Below are 21,321 nucleotides of genomic sequence, written 5' to 3'. Positions count from 1 at the left end.
CTTTTGTCATCATTTATTTTAGTTTAGGTCTGCTGGCAGTAAATTCTCTTAGATATTGATGCCTAAAAAATATTTTTTAGAGTACTGTGGATTGAATTCTGGCTACTCTACAACTGAACTCCTTCCCCACTCCACTTTTTTTTTTTTGAGAAAGAGTCAAACTAAGTTGCCCAGGTTGGCCTTGAACTTAGTACCACAACTCCAGCCTTGAAGTGTCTTCACCTGCATTCTTGAAAGATATTTTTGTTGGAGATGGAGTTCAATATTGTCAGGATTTTTTTTCAGCCCTTTAAAGATTTTGCTCTATTATTACACAGAATTTTTCAGGTTGCCATACAAAGCTCCACAGAAATTTATCTTCTCAAAGTTTTGGAGACGACAAGTTCCAGATCAAGGTGTTACTAGAGTGAGTTTCTTCTGAGATCTCTCCTTGGCTTGTGAAAGGCCATCATCTCTCAGTCCCCGTGTAGTATTCCCTCTGTGTTACTGGGTTCTATTCTCTTCCTATGAGGAGACTAGTCATATGGAGTAGGACCCAACCTAATGGCTTTATTTTAACTTAATTCCCTCTAAGGTCTCTATGCTTTCTTAAGTATTTTGTGTTTAGAACTTCAACACATGAATTTGGGAGGTATATATTCAGACATGAGAATCGTTTTGCAACAAGAAATGTACTATGATTAGCTTTGAGCCTATGTGTGTAATGTTTTGTTTGTTTGTTTTGTTTTGTTTTCCTGTATTGGTAATTGAACCCAGAGCTTTGTGCATGCTGGGCAGGTACTCTACCACCAAGCTACACCACCATAGTTTCTTTGAATATTTTGTTTGCCACTGTTTTTCAAGAATTTGCTCAAGATGTTTCTTCCAGAATTTTTATTCTGTATTTTTTCTTCTTAGAGCTTGTTGAAATTTTAAATCTGATACTTTTGTACTCTAGGAAATTATAAATATATAAGCCCTTACTTCTTCAAATATTTTTCTGTCTCCTTCCATTTTCCTTTCCTCTACTTTCTTCAACACAGGACGTGTGTTTCTGGTGACTAGTTTAATGTGTGTCTACCAATTCCATTGGTTGTTTCTATGTTTGCTTCCATGGATATTATATCCTAACAAGTACATGTAATTCTATCCTGCCTCCTTGTAAATTTGATAGATTTGTATTGGATGTCAGATATTTTGAATTTCACATTGGGGCCTGGGTTTGGTTATTTTGTTTTGACTTGTTTTGTTTTGTACTGGTGAGGAGCAGGTTGTGCCTCACTCTGTGTGATTCTGTGATACATAAAACAGTAGTTTTCAGGCTGTGTTTAACCCTGAGTTATTCCATGTTAGAAGCACTTTGCTATAAGTTACTCTATTTTGAGTACAGGTGCCAAGATAGAAGAAATCCACACCTTGTTTATATAAGTAAACCACTGTAGTGGAGTAGGTCGCTCAGAAAACACCAATTCCCCATTTTGTCCAAATTGAAGACTTTTTATCCTGACCAGCTGGGACTGCTCCCTACCGGACCAAGTTGTTTCTGTGGGAAACAGCCTGGAACCTCAGTGTTTTAGGTTATTCAAAGGCAAAATCTGCAAAAACCACATCCAGGTTGAGGAAGCTGCAAGTACAGAACCTGAATTGAGACATTAGCAAAACAATGAAACGTCCTTAATCATATTTTCAGTCACATTCAGTTTTCTCATGGGATTTTCCATGATCATGATCAAAAGATAAATTGACCAAAGTGACCCTAGCCAAATACAAGTTAAAGAATGGATACTGAAATTTAATCAATTATTCCCAATAAGGTATATTGCTGAAGAAAAATGGAGACTAAAGAGAACAGATGAGATAAAGAGATAAGACCAGGCACTCACATCACATGAATTATATATATAATGTATAAGACATATATATGAAGCGTTTAAGACATTAAAAATTAAGATTGGGGTAATCCAAGATGGCAGGCCAGAGGGAGGCAGCATTCTGTGTCACTATGTGACCTGGGATTCAAGTAGTGAGAATACTGCTTTCTGCAAGCAATATTCCTATTTCCTGTGCAGGAATCATGTCCACCCTGCCCATGCAGGACCCCAGGCCTCAGTTTCTGAGTAGGTCTCCCAACTACTTGCTCATGCAGGACTAATGGGTGCCTGAGTGAGACCATTGGCATCAGCACCTGCCAGAACTTTTGGCCACCCACCCAAGCACAAATCCCAGATTCAGCCCCCCCCCCTGCAGGACACCTGGCTGCTACCCATATGCAGGAACTCTGGCCTCCACTCCCATGTGGACCCCCATATACCAACGTGGAGCCCCCCTGTCTCCTCCATCTTGGGACTCTGCAGCAGCGAAGATAGTCTCCTATGTGTGGTAGCCTGCCTGTATCTGGGAACTTTATCCAGGCTCTGAAGACAGCTGATAGCCACATGCTGGTATCTCTGCCCTCAGGATGGTGGAGCTAGTCTCTGAACTCATCGTTCAATGCCATCGCCTGGCTCTCCCCACCCAACTGACACCCCATCACTGAAAGCAATCGCCTCCATCTTGGGTCACCTTCATCACCACCTTTAGTGGGGACAACTCCCACATTGGAACTCAGGCTTGTCAGGTACCAGTTACTAACTCCCCCATCTCCCCAGCAGTCTCTAACCTGGCACAGTGACTGTCCAACGCAAAACAGCTCTTAGCATGGCAGGTACGCAGCATATAAGAGCCCCATAGACAAAGGACTCTTATTATAAAGCAGTAAGGGAGATGGTGAGTGTGATACAGTTTACAGGCGAACACAGAGACCAGGAACTAGAAGGTCTTCAGATGAGATAAAGAGATAAGACCAGGCACTCACATCACACGAGCATGCCCAAAATGAGATCCTTGAGGTGCAATCTCCCTTTGGGGACTGAGAGGTCCCATACCCCACTTCCAGGTACCCTCTACCCAGGACCAATCCTTCCTCCCTGGTTACCTTTGCCATCCTGAGGGCAGAGATACCAGCTAACAACAAGCGACCTCACAAAATCGGATGAGAAGGGAAGCAGGAAAGATACTGATCTCCAACAGAAACAATCCTTGTTTCTTCCTTTGAGATTTTTTTTAAAAATCAAGAATCAATAAATGGGATTGATTCAAACTAAAGAGCTTCTTTTCAGCAAATGAAACAATCTATGAGGTGAATAGAGAGCCTATAGAATGGGAGAAAATTTTTACCACTTGCACATCAAATGGAGCTGTAGTCTCTAGGGTATATAAAGAACTCAAAAAGCCAAATGCCCCCCCAAAAAAAAAGCCCCACCAATAAATGGGCCAAGGAATTGAACAGACATCTCTCAGAAGGAGATATACAATCAATCAACAAATATATGAAAAAATGCTCATCATCTCTAGCAATCAGAGAAATGTAAATCAAAACTACTCAAGATTTCATCTCACTCTTGTCAGAATGGCAGTTATTATGAAGACAAACAACAGTAAGTGTTGGTGAGAATGTGGGGAAAAAGACACACTCATACATTGCTGGTGGGATTGCAAATTGGTGCAGCTAATATGGAAGCAGTATGGAGATGCCTTGGAAAACTGGTAATGGAACCCATTTGACCCAGCTATCCTACTCCTTGGTTTATACCCAAAGGACTTAAAAACAGCATACTACAGGGACACAGCCACATTAATCATAATTAATGATTATAGCAGCACAATTCACAATAGTTAAACTGTGGAACCAACCTAGATGCCTATCAGTAGATGAATGGATAAAGAAAATGTGGCATATATACACAATGGAATATTACTCAGCATTAAAAGAGAATAACATCATGACATTTGCAGGTAAATGGATGGAGTTGGAGAATGTAATGCTAAGTGAAGTTAGCCAATCCCCCCCTAAAATTAAAAAATGCTGAATGTTTTCTCTGATATAATGAGGCTGATTCATGGTGGGTTTGGGAGGGGAGCATGGGAGGATTAGAGGAAGTCTAGATAGGCAAAGAGGTGGTAGGCAAAGAGAGAAGGTATGGGGGTAAAAAAGATGGTGGAATGTTATGGTCATCATTACCCTAAATACATGTGTGAAAACATGAATGGTGTGAATATACTTTGTATACAACAAAAGATATAAAACATTGTGTTATATATGTATAATATAAGTTGTAATGCATTCTGCTGTGATATTGCAGCACAACTTTTCATTTCTCTGGTTGTACAAGACATAGCATTGCATATTATGTGCATTCACACATGTATCTAGGGTAATGATATCCATCTCATTTCACCATCTTTTCTTCCCTTCCCTCACTTTCCTACACTTTGCCCAATCAAAGCTCCTCAATTTTTCCCAAGCCCCTCTCCATTATGGACCGGCATCCACTTATCAGAGAGAACATTCAGGTTTGGGGGGATTGGCTTACTTCACTTAGCATGATATTCTTTAACACCATCCATTTTATCTCAGTCAGAATGGCAGTTATCAAGAATACAAACAACATAGCTAATCCCAAAGAAACAATGCTGAATGTTTTCTCTGATATAAGGTGACTGACTCATAGTGGAATAGGGAGGGAGAGCATGGGAGGAATAGAAGAACTCTAGATAGGGGAAAGGGGTGGGAGAGGAAGGGAGAGGGCAGAGGGTTAGCAATGATGGTGGAATATGATGGACATCATTATCCAAAGTACATGTATGAAGACACAAATTGGTGTGAATACACTTCATATACAACCAGAGATATAAAAATTGTGCTCTATATGTGTAATATGAATTGTAATGCATTCCACTGTCATTTATTTTTTAAAAATCAATAAAATAAAAAAAATGTTTTAAAGCAAAGTTTTCATGTTCAGAAAATTTTCAAAAAAGGATATAAAATGGGTTAGTTTGAGATGTTAGTGTTTCTTCAACTGCCTAGTTTAAAATTCCTTCTCCTTTATGAAGCAACAGCTGGGAGCAGTTGAAAAAAAAGAATACAAACAAAATAAGTGTTGGTGAGGAAGTAGGGAAAAGGCACACTCATACATTGCTGGTGGGACTGCAGATTGGAGCAACCAATTTGGAAAGCAGTATGGAGATTCCTTGGAAAACTTGGAATGGAACCACAATTTAACCCAGCTATCCCACTCCTCAATCTACACTCAAGGCCATTACCCCATCAGGGGAAAAACCCAGGATTAGCAGAGCTAAAAAGGCTAGGGTTGGGCACTGTTCTTATGCAGAACTAAGCTAGGTCCTGTAAGTCCTGGGCTTGGATCATCCTGAACAGGTCTCTCATTTACAATTTGAGGTCAAGGGAGACTGGAGACACTGTCTGGTGCTCACATGGAATCCCAGGCCTCCACCTGCACCTTCTCCTGTCCTAACCAAAATTGCTGCCACATTTCCAACCTTCCCCTGTCAGGAGTGCTATAGCTCCATCAAAGGTCATTGATTTAGGGCAGCAGGATTTAAAACACACCTCTGCTTCAGTCCTCCCTTTCTCAGCCCCAGTTCCTCCTTCTGCTGCATCATAATGGGGACCCCAGGCGCCCTTCCTGCACACACTCTTGCTGACTGATGATGGATGGGTTCCCTTCTAGGGGGTCAGCTCCTGCCCCAGTGCCCAGCACAGCACCCACTGTGCCCCAGCCCGCCTCTTCCTATTGCTCTGCCTATTGGAAGTGTCCTTGTGCTCCCAGGCTCCCTCTTCTCCAGGAAGGCTTCTCCCACTCCAGTTGACAGAGACCCGTCATCCTCTTACCCTTGATGCATTGCCTATGGCTTAGTTTTCTGTTGTTCAGAACGGTTTAAACTGTGACCATCACTTTGTTCATGAAGAATCATATAATTTTATCTGTTAATTAAAAATAAGTAAATACTGTACTTAGCAACCAATAAGAATAGATGGCAGCTGTCAGGCTTAAGTGACAGTCTTCAGAGGCCCCCTGCGGTGCCAAAACCCTTCAGCTCCTGGACTGTGGGGAGGCCCAGAGAATCCCAGGGAAGGGGCTGTGCAGCTGGAAGGGCCCCGTGTGCAGCCAGAGGGACACTGGCAGATGAGGACAGGTAAAAGCTGTCAACAACGAGTTTGCCCATCTTGGTGAATACCAACTTAGTATAAATCCTGCCAATTACCAGAAAAAAAACTTAAAATAAGATTTAATCTTACTAAACCATTTTTTAAAAGGAAAAAAATGGAAATCGATTGCTAAATTGTAGGTTCCAGGGCAGATGGAATCCTCAAAAGACCCTATTTCAATAAGCCTAGTCAATTATTTTCATTTACAAACTTAGCAAAGAAATCCACACTTTATCAAGCTCTCAGAGAGATTTTGATGTAAATTGGAAATTTAAAAACCATGGCCTTGCTGCTTAGCTTCCTGCCCCATTTGTAAACACTTTTAAGGCAGGATTTGTTTCCTAATGCTTTGAAGGTGCGCCATGCAGAGCACATAATTTGAAATTTCAGGATCAGGTGCTGGGGCTTAGTGGACATCCTGTCTCCATGCTCATTCAAAAGGGCCTGATTGCCACCCCCAATTTAAAAATATATATTTATATATGCATACATATGTGCATATACATGTATATGTTTTATGCAGCATGCTAGAAATACATATACAAAATCTAAAATTGAGATACAATTTCTGTGGAAAAAGTACTTATTACCTGGAATTCATTTTAATGTTTAGTTTTCTGTTCTATTCTGAAGGAAGGAAGATTGAGTAGGGCCAATAAAGCTGAGCTCACAATCCAATGAGTCATATCTCACAGCTTCAGAAACACTGATCTAGGACTCACAGCCTAGTTTGGAAGTGTAAAGAAGCAGCACAGAAAATAGAAGGAGACCAGTAGAGTAGAGGAAGGGGGGTGATAGGGAGGGAAAGGGTAAGGATGTTGGCCAAATTATAGTGTTATATTGTGTGCATCTATGAATATGAGAATGGATTCCAATGTTCTGTATTATTATAATGAACAAATAAAAAGTTTTTTTTTAAAAAGAAGCAGCACAGTGAAGTGGCTAAAAATACAGACCCTGGGAGCAAGCTGCCAAATTCAAGTCCCTGTTCTCCCACTTAACTATCTTTGTGAATTTGGGCAAGAGTTATGCTTTCTATACCTCAATTTCTTTTCCTATATAATAGGATAATAAGAATAAGTTTCTCCTCCAGCTGGTGTGAGAATTAGGTGAGGTAATATATAAGTTCAGAAAATTTCCAGGCATCTAGTAAGAATGTTCAAAGCATTAGCTGCCGCCGCCTCCTTCTTCTTCATCACCACCATCAATGTTGATCCTCCAGTTATCCTTTCCTAAAACAAGGCTAAATTGCAATACCACTAGTGGAAAAAACAAAAGGCAATATCAAAGAGTTTATTTGCAAAGCTGTACAAAACTCCACAGTGTGCAGGGCAGAGTGTAGCAATTCTCTGGGCTCCTGGACAGGCAGACTGCCCTCCTGCTCCTGTTTGCAGGGGAGGAGTGGGAGGGGCTTCTGTTTCCAGCCATGGTACTGGTCCTGGAGAACATGAGTTCTGTTACTGAATGGCTCTTTCTGCCTTCCACTAGCAAACATTTTATTTTCTTGATCACAGTTTGATGCACTGAGAATCCCAAAGCTCCCAGGGTGAAAAGGGCTTCTGCCAGGGTCTGACTATTGAGGTTCCCCCAAATTCCTATGTTGAAACCTACCCCCCATGCAATAGTGTTAAGAGGTAGGACCTTCAGGAGGTGATGAGCTCATGAGGGCTTTACCCTCATTTTACCGTTTTGCCATATGAGGACTGAGTGGAGAGCAGCTTTGACCAGATGATCTTGGACCTCCCAGACTCTAGAAGTGTGAGCAATAAATCTCTTTCCTTTATAAATGACCCAGAATAAGGTATTTTGTTATAGCAGCCTAACACATTAAGGCAACTTCTTTCTTACAATGAATCCTGGGGACCATATTAGAATGTTAGTCCATAGTAAGGAAGATTTGGTTTCTTTTCTTATCAATTCATTACACTCAATCCACTTGATTGTCCTGGGAAGAAAGGGAGGGACAGGGCAGGAACAACCCACAGGGAAGGTTTAAAAGAAGGGAAAAGCAAACCTTTCAATTATTCCAAAGGCCAGCATAATTTAACCAACCTCTTCCAGAAGCACCTCAGATACATGGATGGCAAAATTAAGAGGCACCTGCTATCAGATGGGAGGCGGATACATTTCTAGAACTTTCTACCAGTCACTCAAAAAACAAATTCAGGAAGAAAAGCACTGGAGATTTGTAGTAAACGTTTCATTGGTCATGATGATCAAAAGATGATGGTTAACACACACACACACACACACACACACACACACACACACACACACACACCTCATTCCTCCTGCTGCTAGGCAGAGTGACATGTCTGCCTTGCACTGCTCTGGCTGGGCTTCTTATCCTGTGGGCCCTGCAGCCACGGCTCCTCAGGACTCTGCCCATCATTCACCCTGAACTTCCACTGCCCCTTGTTCACATCTTCCCTCAACAGGGTGCCTGGAGGCTGCTCTTCCAGGCAGAGCCATGAAAATTGGAGGCCTTGGTGGCCTGATTCTGCAGTGGGTAGTGTCACAATGTCCGTGACTTCTTCTCCTTTCCAAACTCTCCTTCTTTCCCCTCTCCCACCCCATCATTGTTCCCCAGAAACAAGCAGGATGGCTTCACTGGTCAATTCTTTACATGTACAAACACCAAAAGCAGAGGAAACGCCCCTAGGCCCCCCTCCTCCCCAAACCCAGCGCTGGGAGAGCAGTCGACGGGGGGAGGCTGCTGGAACCGGAGCTGTGGGACTGTACAGCTTTCCTGGAAACTTCTTTGGCCTCTGGGCTTTACCTGGAGGCCTCTTCCTTCAGCTCCTTGTTTTTCCACACCTCTTCCGCATGCTTGTCCTGGGAAGAAAGGGAGGGACAGGGCAGGTCACACAGGCTTCCCCGGGCCTAAAGGAAGGTAGAGGGGTGAGAGAAGGGCAGCACAGGATGGCTATCAGGAACAGCGGAGCAGTGTCGGCCAAGGCGTCCTGGGAATGGCAGAATGCGGCAGGTGAGTGAGCCCAGGGACAGGTGGGTCCCAGCCTCCCACAGGGCCCCCAGCCTGTTTCCCCCTTATCTGGCTACTGTGACAGCTGGACTGGCAGCTTGGCTTGACTTATTATAGGGAGCTACTGGGGTAGCTTGTGCGGGAGGAGCCCCTAGGAGAGCAGGACCACTGCAAGCCCCGCCTACAAGTCACCAGTCTGCGACATCTGCCTGAATTCCTGGTCCATTCCCCTTATTGCTTATTGCCCACCCCCCTCCGCCTCCTTCACCTGCTTTCTTATGGTAAGAGATCCTTCATTTGTAATTCAGCCCAAAGGCAGGCCCCGCCCTCTGCGGCCTGCCAGCTGCATGGCCAGCTACATGGCCAGCTGCATGGCCTCAGCTGACTCCTCAAGGTGGGCCACGTTCTCTGATGATGGCCGGGCCTGGAGGGCGGCTCTGGCACCTCCTGAGCTCTGTGAAGGCAGTGTCCACCTGCAGTGCTGCATCCTGCCTGCCTCATGCTACTGCTCACTGTGAAAACTTCCAGATCCTCTTGTCTTCTAGTTTGTATTACCCACGATGGCACCTTGCATTTGGCAGGTGCTGGGTAAATGACCCGCCTTCCAGTCCCTGGTATAATCACATTCAAATGGCAGAATTGACTTGAAGTAGACCCATTGAGGCAACCCAGGCTCCCAAGCTAGACCTTAATCTAGAGCTCTGTCCCTAGAGAGGACCTAGAACTTCCCATGGGTTGGAGGCAGAGAACAGTGTAGATCAAGCAGTAGTTCTCAAACTCCACCATGTGTCAGCATCACCTGGGAACCTCTATGGTCCCCAGAGACCAACCCTAGAAAGCCATGGTAGTAGGTGTGTGGCAGGGTTCAAGTATGTGTAGTTTTAAACTTTGTACTAAATAATTCTGGTGTAGACCACTGGTGACCCAAAGACTGGCCCAGAAGGTTTTCCCACCCCACCTGCTGTCTCCTCCAGTGAATAAAGGTGAGTAGGATCAAGGTCCCAGAGAAAGATGCCCTCTCAAATGTCTATGCTGGCACCTTGCTGCCTGGAGTCTACCCTACCTCCACAGCTCATGTTTCCCAGTGTGAACCTTTCCAATTGCTTCTCAGGTGAGCTCCTGGGCCCTGGGTTTCCAGCTTCCATTTCCTTGTCTCCAAAGGCCCTCTCAGTGATGAAAGCCTAGTGACACAATGGTGGGCTTTTCTCTCTAACAAAGGCAAGCAAAGAGCCACCTGGACACAGAGCTGAAGCACTGGTTTCTAGTCCCAACTCTGCCCATGTTAGCTATGTCATCCAGCACAAGTCATCTGACTCTCTGACTGGTTTGCTCATCTACATCAAGGATAATGCCTGTTCTGCTTACCACCATGGACTTGTGAGGCAGTAGTATAATGAGACAGAAGTGTTTGCAAATAGTCTTTCAAACTCTCTATCACCAGACCAGCCTCAATTATTTGTTTTGGACATGGCCTCTGAGCCCATGCCCCCTCCTATTGTGACTGTAGATTTTTTTTTTCAAGAGTTTGTCTCGAGTCATCCCTTATTAATTGGGGAAGCCTGAAATCAGACCCAGATTGCTTCCCGCCCACAGGGTACTTGGTAGAGGCCTTGGTGCCCCTCAAAGGATAGCATCAGGGTGAGGGGCTGGCACGTGCTGACCAGAGCCAGGGCCTGCACAACGTACAGATCCCTGGAGAAGAAACCATCTTCTCTAGCTCCCTCCTGCCCATGCTAAGAGGGAGCGAAACAAAAAAGAGAAGCACTTACCTTCCTTAGTTCCTCGGCCACTTCTAGTTTCTTCTGGATCTCTTCCAGTGATGGGTCTTGCCGCCAGTGAAAATAGGCATTGAACTCGGGCATCCCATCAAAGGAAGGTGGCTTCAGGATGACTTTGAAGGACTAGCCCGAGGTGCATTTGTTCAGTTCAATGACTTCCATGTCCAAGATGATGCACCAGTTCAGGTCCCTTGTGTCTGCTGCATGATGAAAGCGAGGACTGCTTACCTGCTGAAGAATAGCTGGGACCCCTAAAACATGCACATGGACCAGGAGAGCTGGGTCCCTGTGACAAACCAGTGGCCATGGGCCTGGTTCTGTCCTGAGCACTGCTACCTAAGGTCAGAGGGCTGATAGGGCCCAAGGTCCATAGCCACAGTAAGGCCCCAGGCTCCTCAATTAGGGCCCTGGGGACATGTGATGTCTGACACCAGCCACAGCAACAGCAGCTGCCTTGGCTTCTGCCTCTACCACCAGCCTCCTCCGAGGATTAGCTCTTTCACCCATTGTCCTTGCTGGTGTCAGACAGTGGTGCATTTTACCCACTGCCCACCCAGGCCCCTCCTCGTCCTGCTACCCACTGACTGTGTGGCCTGTGGACACTGACTGCTCCTACCCTGTTCTCTTCTTTCTGTCCATTCAGCACTGTCTTTCATCTGGCTTTGATCTTTCCTCCTACACGGTTTCCCACACCAGCCTAAACAGAAAAGACAATCCCAGGTCATCCAAACCCACCGTCACCTACTGCCAGGCCAACCACACCCCTTCCTCTCAACAGGAAATAGGAGGTGACCTGTCCCCCACACCCAGCAGGAGAACCTGGACATCCAGTGTCTAGGAACCATCTCTGAAACTGGCCCCGAGCAGTACAGCCACCACAGCCCAGGCAGGAAGCCCTCTTCCCACCTCCAGACTCTTGGAGAATCTCCTCCTTTCCTAGGAGACCGCTCAACCACCCCGTGTCCCCTCTTCCCTTCTGGTTTGTTCCTGAGGGTGGACTCTCTGCCTGGTTCCCCTTGGTGTTGTTTGTTCAAGAAATGAACAAAGGTGAAGCTAAGAGGGAGTGCTCTAGAGAGGGCCTGATTCAGATCCCAGCTGCCATCTAGTGCCCCAGGCTAGACCCCTGCAGCTTGGACCCTGGCACTCTGGGTAGGAGCATGTGCACGGGAAGGAGAGTTTCATAAAATGGGGGCTGGGGACTGCACCCTCATGCACAGGAGGGAGCCTCTACTCCTTTCTTCCTCAACTGAGTCCTCACTGACCTTCATATATGTAAGATGACTTATTCAGAAGGTCAGCCAGGAAGCAGGAGAAGAACAGGGACACCAGTGGGAGCTCCTCCATCTTCTCCTTGTAGGCTGTGGAAACATCAGGCAGGTAAAGTTGGGGACCCTGGCTGGCCTCAGAGACCCACATCTACATGAGTTGGTCTGGAGTTTTTAGCTCCAGAAATGCACCCAAGCCACCTGCACCTCTCACATCTGGAACCACCTCCTTAGGATTGTGGCGTGTGATTCAGCCCCTCATCTGTCCCCTTCCAGAGCACCCAGTGGCCCTATCTAGTATTTCTCCCCTCCTAGCACCAAATGCCAGGCATCCTCAGGTATAGATTTCAAGCACCACCACCAGCCCCCAGCTTGACTCTGGGACCCAGCTTTCTGTCTCCCCATGCTCACCCTGGATGAGTCACTTCTTTGGCATTGGGATGTAGAAAATCCATGCTCCATTCTACCAGAAACATTGGGTAGTGCCACACAAAGGGTGGAGAAGAAGACAGGACAGGGAGTCATCACTGTCCCTCTGCTCCACACTGGGTGCTAAGTGGGGCTGCTCTTCCTGACCTTCCTAGCACAGTGGCCAAAGCCAGCATGACTGGTGTCCATGAGGCAAGAGTGTATCTCCACCACCACCAATTCCCTCTGTGTTTGGAGGTCACAGTTCAGAGCCGCCCAGGCCACAGTGGTGACCCCTGTCCATCTCTCCCCACTTCCCTGGAGATAGTGGACATGCTTTTGTGCTTAGCATTCTCAGGCCTTCTCAGCAGCAACCTGCCCAGCACAGAGCCAATTGTGCTCTTTTACAATTGAAAACATAAGTGACTGCAGAAATACTGAATGGGCATTTAAAAAACTTTAAAAGAAAAAATACACCAATGAGCAAAAGGAAGAAAAACTTCAGTTATACTCCCACCCACCACCTGGGGACTGAGATGGTCAGGAGCCACCATGGTGGGACAAAGGCTGGGACAAGAATAAAAGCCCTTCCTCCTCATGGGAGATATCTCCATGCTCTACCCCTGTGCTCTCTTCCCAGGCCTGAGGTTAGACCTGCTAAAAGCACAGAGGCAAAATGTTTGCACAAGAAGAAATTGTTACTGGGGGGAGAGAGGGTGGTCAAAAAATTCTAATTGCACTTATTTTTATTCACTTTCAAAATCATTACTTTGGGGCCAGGTGTACTGGTGCATGTTCAGTAATTCCAGCGACTTCAGAAGCTAGGGCCAGAAAATCACAATTTCAAGGCCACCCTTGGCAAATTTGTGAGACCTTGCCTCAAAATAGAATATTAAAAAGGGGCTAGATATGTAGCAGTGACACAGCACCCTGAGTTCAATCTTCAATACTACACACACACAAAAAAAATTTAAAAATCACTAATTTGGGAGATGGCACAGCTGGGCAATACATTATTAGTTTCCCAATAGTGTGGTTTTGGGTTATCTGACAGCCAAGTTTAGATGATGATGTTGGCCTGCATTACTTTTCAGAAATTGAAGGCCTGTTTTCATATTATGTGTGTCTCCTTTTCTGCTTAACTTTGGGGTCAGGTTCTACTTGGCCCTGCAAGTAGACATGTCTCTGTGCGTCCATAAATCATTATGTGCAGAAAAATAGCCCATTCTTCCATGCCATGTGGGGACCTACCTGCGAGGGTCATGTTTGCTGGGATCTGGTGGCTAATCTGACTGAAAGTCACAGAAGGCGTCTCTCACCAGCTCAGGACATGGTCAAACTCTGAAACAAAAAAAGAAATAGTTTACCACTGATAGATTATCAGCCTAAGGAGGGTCTCTATACAACTGCAGAGGAACCTTGGGGTACTGCACTTGCCCTCACCCCTAGGTCCTCTTTCCACCAGCTCTCACTATCCCAAATACTCACACCCTTCCACTTAACCGGGTCAAGTTCAGGCACTAATGCCAATGTTGCTGTTGGCTTCCTTGTCTCGAGGCCTGAATGTGAACTTGAGTTTCCCAAACCCCTATGAACAAGGGGTGTTCCTCTGTCTCCCTGGGCAGCTCAGTGGCCTTCCCAAGGCAAGGATGCTAGTGAGAGGCCAGTCTCCAGTAGGAATTGCCTAGAGGTATTTTTAAAAATAACCACCCCTCTTAACTTCCGTCTCTACACCCCACCTGTCTCCAGCCAGTTCTGACATGGGGTGAGAGAGAGTTGGACAGAGATGTTAAAACTTTTTCAAGATGGCCTCCCTCTTGCCTGCCCTCCAAGAACCACTGGCCCAGGCCCACTAAAAACAACCCTGGATCACAAAAAGAGAAGAATCAAGGCCCAGTGTCATCACACCTGGTTGATTCATAGACACAAATGGACACATCAGGGCTTTGTGGGAGCCAGAGATGGGCTCCCTACTCAGCATGAGGCCAGGGGAGCCAGGGAGGGACCCCTGTCAGAGCATAAGAGACAGGTCAGAATCTGGTGAAAAGGTCATTCTGCCAGGGAACTGCTCAGGCCAGGGTCAGGGTGAAAAAGCTCAGTGTCCTCAGGGCTCCCTTGAGATAGTTAGAAGGTAGGAGAGCAGCGAAGGCACTGCCTGGAGCTCACTGAAGACAGGAAGGGCTGGCTCTGGAGAGTGCTTGTCACCCAGGCCACTCCATCTTTGACCACTGGTCACTCTGCCAGTGGAAGGTGGTACGAGCCAGCAGGCTGCCTTCTCACGTGGCTAAGTGACACTGAGGCCAAACTGGAGCCCCTTTCCTCCAAGAGCCATGGTGCCTTCCCACTAGGAGCCAGGGTCCGAGCTCTTGTGAGTAGCGGGGCCAGCTCTGGGGTAAGAGCTAGACCAGTGAAGTGTGATTGCAGATGTCAACTCTTGGCTAGTCATGTCACATGTCCGAACCTTGCTTTTCTGACCTTCTGCACAGAGATGTACCAATTAGATGAGAAAAGCTTCTGCCCTGCACCAGCACACAGAATGCGTCATGAATGTCAGGGTCCTTTCCTCTGTGTCAGTGTGGTCCTCCCCTCAGCCCTGCTAGGAGTGTCGTCTCCATTCACAAGTGAGGAGAATGAGGCTCAGAGGGTCTGTGTGACTAGAGAGCGCACAGACTTGACCTAGCTCTAGCTGCCCACACAGTCTTGGTCTCCTTTCTCCTCAATGTGCTGGGTCCAGAGGCCCCTGCCAGGCCTCTCCTGAGTCACACAATAGACCTTCTTTCTCTGGTATCAGGCTGTTCCTGATGGTGCCAGCGGGACCCGAGCAGGGAGGCAGGCCTAGTGCCTGGATGTGAAATCCCCAGTCATGTGTCTGCAGCCTGCATAATCTGCTCAGGGCCGGGCTATCTGAAGGCAATGGGCTGAGTGAGGAAGCTCTTGCCAGGAGAGGCAGCGGCCTTGGACCTTAACCTGGGTGATGGATCAGAAATGGAAGAGGAGGCAGAGAAGCCCACCTGAAAAAAGAAGGGGAGCTGAGCAGGGGCAAGTACTTGGAGTCAAAGGATGTAGCCCTTGGCCAAAGCCAGAATGAGGATGAGGCTGTGCTTAGGGAGCACTTCGCACCCACAGCATCCCAGCTGAGCTTCACTGAGCCAGAGCTAGGCCCACAAGAGAGACATCATCAGCTTCATTTTCAGATGAGGGACCTGGGGCTCAAAAAAGTTAAGATGCTAGACTAAGGTCACAAAGTTCTGAGGTGGCAGAGCCAAGTCAAGCATCCCCATCTTGTGACTTTTAAGTTCCTCCCTAGTGGCCAGGGGAGAAACTAGATTCTCACTACTGCTTCCTCCATGGTCCTAAGAACTCAAGCCATGGCCTAGGGCTATGGATTAATTTTAAAATGTGCCATGTATTTAAGAACATTCTACATGGAAGCTACTGTGCTAGGAGTTTGGGGAACATAGAGAATGTCAGGAGCCAGAGGAGGAAGACCAAGGAGGGAACAGGAGATGTCACAGAGCTGATCAGCAGTGTGCATGGTCAAGGAATTGGTGATGACCATTGGATCAGAATCTGCATGATAAAATTGGTACTCATAGAATATTTGCAATGTAAACACTCTTTTACTTTAGTTTTCATAACTGTGTTGTGAAGTAGCAATACTATCTGCATTTTATGAATGAAGAAACTGAGGGTCAGAGAGGCCAAGTGACATTTTCATTCAGTAGAGTGAGTTGAGTAAGATTCATCCACATCTTAATCCTAATGACTGTGAATGTGGTCTTATTAGGGAAAAAAAAAAGATTTCCTCGGATGTCATTAAAGATTCCAAAATGAGATCATCTCTGATTACCCAAGTGGGCCTTAAGTTCAATGGCAAGTCCCTATGAGTGACACACAGATAAGCCATACAAAAATGGAAGCAGAGATTGGAGTGAAGAAACCTCAAGCCAAGGAATGCCCAGGGTGACCAAAAGCTGGAAGAGGCAGGGAAGGATCTTTTCTGCAACTCTGGAGCAAGCATACCCTGCTGGCACCTTGAGTTTGAAATCCTCACCACTGTTTTATGGTGAGGTACTCCAGCCCTAGGAAACCAGTACCCTCAGTAAATAACAAAACCATGAGCCAAAGTCATGATTCTTCCACCTTATCTCAGCAACCAGCATTTGCACATGGTCTGATTTGTTCCTCAAGAGCATCTGTGTACAAGAATCTCAGGGTACATGGGACCCTTAAAAACCCTCATGCTAAGTGCTACACCATTTCTGTTGCAGCCAAGATCTGAAAGATCTGCTCTGTATGGGATGCTCTGAGGAAGGACCAGAAGATACGGGGGCGGAGGGTAGGCAAGACCTCTGGAGAGACCTCTGGGTGCCAAGGAGCACCCAGCCTGAGAGGAGCCTGGTGGCACCCTGGTTAGCCTCTGGCATCAGTGGTCAGTGGAGCCAGGACAGCAGCCTCCTCAGCACTCGGCCTGCTGGTGTGACCTAAGTGTCATCTTGCACAGGTGGTTCAACATTCATGCCATGTCATACCACAGCAAAACACAGCCTAGCGCATGCTCCAATGCACTTTGTAGGAACACCACTGGTCAGTCAAGTGACCCCTGTGGGCCTGGGCATGCATCAGCACAGCAGGTAGGAGAGGACTTCAGCTTCAGCTGGCCCAGATGCCAGTGCGGCCTTACCCCAGGTGATGAAGGGCCATCATGCCATTTAGGTGAAATGCCTAGAATGGTGAAATGACTTTGCATCTTGACAGTGGAATGAGTGGTGGACTGGGTTTATTCAGAACAGAGGGGACCCACTGGGTTGATGCAGGGTACATTGGGACTGAACACTAGAATGGGACAGGGAAATCACAGAGGCCTCCACACCAGCGAAGGAGTCTGTACCTTATATTCAGTTAGAAAGGCTTTGGTGTTCTTTGAATGAGAGGAGAGGGCAGTGGTGAGGCTTACAGGGACAGCAATAACAACGGCTGCCATTTCTTCAGCATCTACTTTGTACAAGGAAAAGCAAAGGCATATCTCAATTTATTTTTGATAATGAGGAAATGGCAGCTCTGCACAGTTGGGTAAAGGACACCAAGTCACACAGACAGTAAGAAGCAGAGTTGGGATTTGAGCCTGTGTGTGTTCCATCAGGAAACCTTCTCTGTGCGCAGGTTCAAGTACAAGCACAAGGAGATTCAGCAGCAGTGTCAGCTTGGGGAAAAGATTAGGAGGGGAAGGCTGGCAATGTTTTGTACAGGCAGGCTGGAGACCAACCTGGGCTGTCATTTGTGTCCCACCCAGCACTGATTTCCCAACTACAGACTCATCCATACACTTCCCCCAGCTCAAGCTCCAGTACATAAATTGGTGAGGGATCATCCCACCAAGCAGAGAGTCAGCCACGAGGCCTCAGACACAGAGGGGTAAGTTTTGAATGGGGGAGGGCTTGGCTGCTGGGGAAGCCCTAGAATCAGGGAAGATGTTGATGAGAGGGATCTCATGGTGGGATGGTGGGGAGGAGAAGATGCCTAAAGTGAAAATATCAGTACCCGCAATTTCCCTTGAACACCACAATGTCAGAGGTGAGGAAATCACTAAACAGATGCATGATCACAGAACAGGGAACTCTCCCGGAGGAGCTGTCTCAATTCTGGGGAACAGGAGAGACTTTCTGATGAGCACATGATGAGAGACATCAGGCCCAGGTAGGCTAAATGTCCTGCATTGCACACAACAATTCCACGCAGGAAAAATATCCCATCAGAAATGCTAGTGACTTCCTCCTGGGGACAGAGGTCCTGAGGTCACACAGCAAGTTGCTGGCAGAGAAAGGTCAGGAGCCCAAGCATCTGGACTCCAGCGTTGGCACCTTTCTCCTTCACACTGGCCCCTTCACCCCTTCAAACACCAGGCTGGATGAGAGGAACAGCCCACTCTGAGGCCAGCAGAGCAGCATCCAAAGGTGAGCATGCAGACAGGACGCCACAGGGAGCATCAGCAGGACCATGCTCCCCGGCTTTCTACAAGTCGGTTAGTAACAGGAACAGGCAGGGGAGAGTGCTGAGTGCTCAGGCACCACCTGGTGCTGCCACCTCCCAGCATGCACACTGCCTCCCAGATGCTCTGACTGCCCACGTGGCACAGTGAGTCGCACTGTTCTTGTCACTCTAAGAAATGCCCAAATAGGACTCTCAGGATGTGCCCAGGCCCACGCGGACTATTTTTGAGGGATAAGCAGCTAATGGATGACCAAATGGTTTGAATAGAGCTCTCCTTGGCAAGGATATTGGAGGCCAAATATAGGAACTCTGTCACAGAATTGGTATGACAGCTTCACGGTGGGGGAACCATGAAGGCTGAGCCAGGTCCTCCAGCCACAGGCAGAGTGGGAAGGGCTTCTTCCAGCTGTGCACTGGACTGGCCTCTTAGGAGTCCAGGTCAAGTTCTATATTCACCTGGTATTAGCTGCATTAAGTGACCTCAGTGTCACATGTCTTTACATTTGACTGGAATTGTACCATCTTAGAACAGTAACCTAGCTTATTTCATGCTGACCAGGGGCTCTGATGGGCAGCATGTGTCTTATTTGAGTTTAAAATCAAAAGGAGTTAAATTATTTTTTCATGAATGTGGTTTTCAGTCTTTCCACACTATTTATAAATATTGAATTCCATGCCAAGTCCTCTGTTAAGTCCTAGAATAACCCCAGGAGGGGAATCTTAGGGAGTTCTACAGATGCTCTGCAGGTCTTCAGCAGGGTCTCCTGCAATACTGTGGACCATGTCATCAAGGAAGAAAGGGGGATTAGAGTAAAGACCATTTAGGGATGAGTGAGTCATAGAGGGGGCTGGCAGACAGAATGGTGTGTGATTCACTGGCTTTGGGGACTGGTAGTATCAAAGCTCCTCTTAGGTTTGCTTTTCAGGGCTTCAAGAGGAGACGGCAAATGGTCGAGAGCTTCAGAATGCAGCATAATTGTGCTTCTAGGAATGACCTGCTGCTGACAGCAGAACTTTGGAGGCCTAGGTCTGAGGAGGCCCTCCAGGTTCTAATGGCTATGCCAAGAGGAAGCCATTAGACAACCCCAGATAATCCACAGTGATGGGACTTCCCAGGCTATTTTTAATCTCCTATTCAATATATACAAGAGATTCAGCATGGCAGAAGTCAAGTTCAGGGTGTGAATTATTATTCAGGACAGGCAGAGAACTGGGTTTGTGAGTCAGGCTCTGGGTGGGGTCCCAGAGTCAGGAGCAGTCTCAGGCACAAGCACCTGAAGCAAGCTCTGTAATTTCACTCCTGACAATGACATGGATGTTTGACAGTGCACCATGGCTAACCAGGAGCTTCCCGGTACATGTGTGCTTATGCACCTTACACAAACTGCTTCAATTGCAAACATACTAGCCCTGAATGTCAGAAAAATCTATTGACAGAGAAAAGAAAATAAGTATTTGCACTCTAGTGAGTTTACACTTTCAGCATTTTCTTGTTTTTTCCTGTGTCTATTATGTTTGCATTATTGTAATCCATGTGTATACATTTTACCATTCACTCTCCCTGAAACCTATGAAATGAATATGATTGGACCCATTTTCCACATGGTCAGTTTAGCAATTTTGTTTCCCTGAAGTGGGACAAGCAGGAAGGGATAGGCATAATTTGAACCATAATCTTTTTACATCAAATTTCATGCTGTTCCTGACAAAGCTCCATGCTGTTCTCAAACCCAGCCCTGCCCCTACATGGGAGCAAGAAGAGATGCCCATGGCACATGGTTGAAGTTGACTATCTCCAAATTGCCTCCCTATCCTGGGTGACCTCATGCTTTAAATTCTTACCATTAAGCTGTCCTTGGGTTTAGCTATGGCCTCAGACAATCCCCATTTGATAGCCTACACCTAACCTATCAAGCATAATAAATTGAGTCCTTTTCATATCTGGACAGAAAAAGCAAGAGAACTTGTCAACATCCCCAGAGGGTCAAGTTCTTTGCCCATTCTGCAGTCCCACAGATGAAAGGAGTCAAGGGAATCTCTAGATTTTTATTTCCCATCTCTTCTCAGATGAAGAGACAAAGGGTCTAGGAAATCTAGTGCCTGTCTGAGGCCCAAAGATCAGAGTTCTAATTCCAGCCCAAATTTAACTATACTGAAAGAGACCCCTTATCTTTTGCAACATCATTTTTATTTCTTTTTTCTTTCATTCTTCTCCAGAGCTTATTTTTTTGCATTACTTTAATTTTAACTTTAAATAGATATCACTTACAACTATAAGTACACAAGTTAAGTATAAGTTAAGTATAAAATAGTGTCCACTGATTTTCTTTGCATGAGATAAGAGATTTAACAAAATTTATTTCCTCTCTCTACAAACCTGGTTCTATCAAAATGATCTGGATTTTTCAGTTTTGTATTATCATTACCAATTTCTTTTTTTAATGTTATTCACTCAACAAATATTTTTTTAAAACCTACTGTATGCACTATGCAGAGTAGTAAGAAAGACTACATGATCACCTTACTCAACATATCCCTAGCCTAAGATACTTGACATTTGCATTCAGCTTTGTTAATACATTTACTATAATTAGATGGCTCTAAACGCTATTGTTCTGGTTGTTCATGACCATTATATGTCCTTTTCGTATTCAAGTTTTTTTTTAATTTGATCAGTTTTTACTATCTACAGTACTTCTTGGAATAATTTTCTCCAGAAAGCCCTCATGGTATGCTTCTTGAGACAGCTGTGTCTGAGATGCTGAATGTAAGTGGCAGGCAGCCCTGACCCTGGGTCAACAGTCCCTTGCATGTGGAGGGAGCAGTTAGCTTTGGATGCTGTCTATCCACTTGTTCTCACATACA

The 21,321-nt window shown here is 46.1% G+C and overlaps 1 pseudogene; it reads right to left on the bottom strand.

The window, feature by feature from the left end:
* Nucleotides 1-7,308: 7,308 nt before the first annotated feature.
* LOC144373830 (stathmin-4-like) lies at nt 7,309-16,790 on the bottom strand (annotated as a pseudogene).
* Between the last annotated feature and the right edge of the window lie 4,531 nt (nt 16,791-21,321).

This window comes from Ictidomys tridecemlineatus, unplaced genomic scaffold (assembly GCF_052094955.1).
Source record: "Ictidomys tridecemlineatus isolate mIctTri1 unplaced genomic scaffold, mIctTri1.hap1 Scaffold_5092, whole genome shotgun sequence".
Taxonomy (NCBI): Eukaryota; Metazoa; Chordata; class Mammalia; order Rodentia; family Sciuridae; genus Ictidomys; species Ictidomys tridecemlineatus.
Note: the sequence above shows the minus strand (reverse complement) of the source record. Positions and strands in the feature narration are given on the sequence as shown.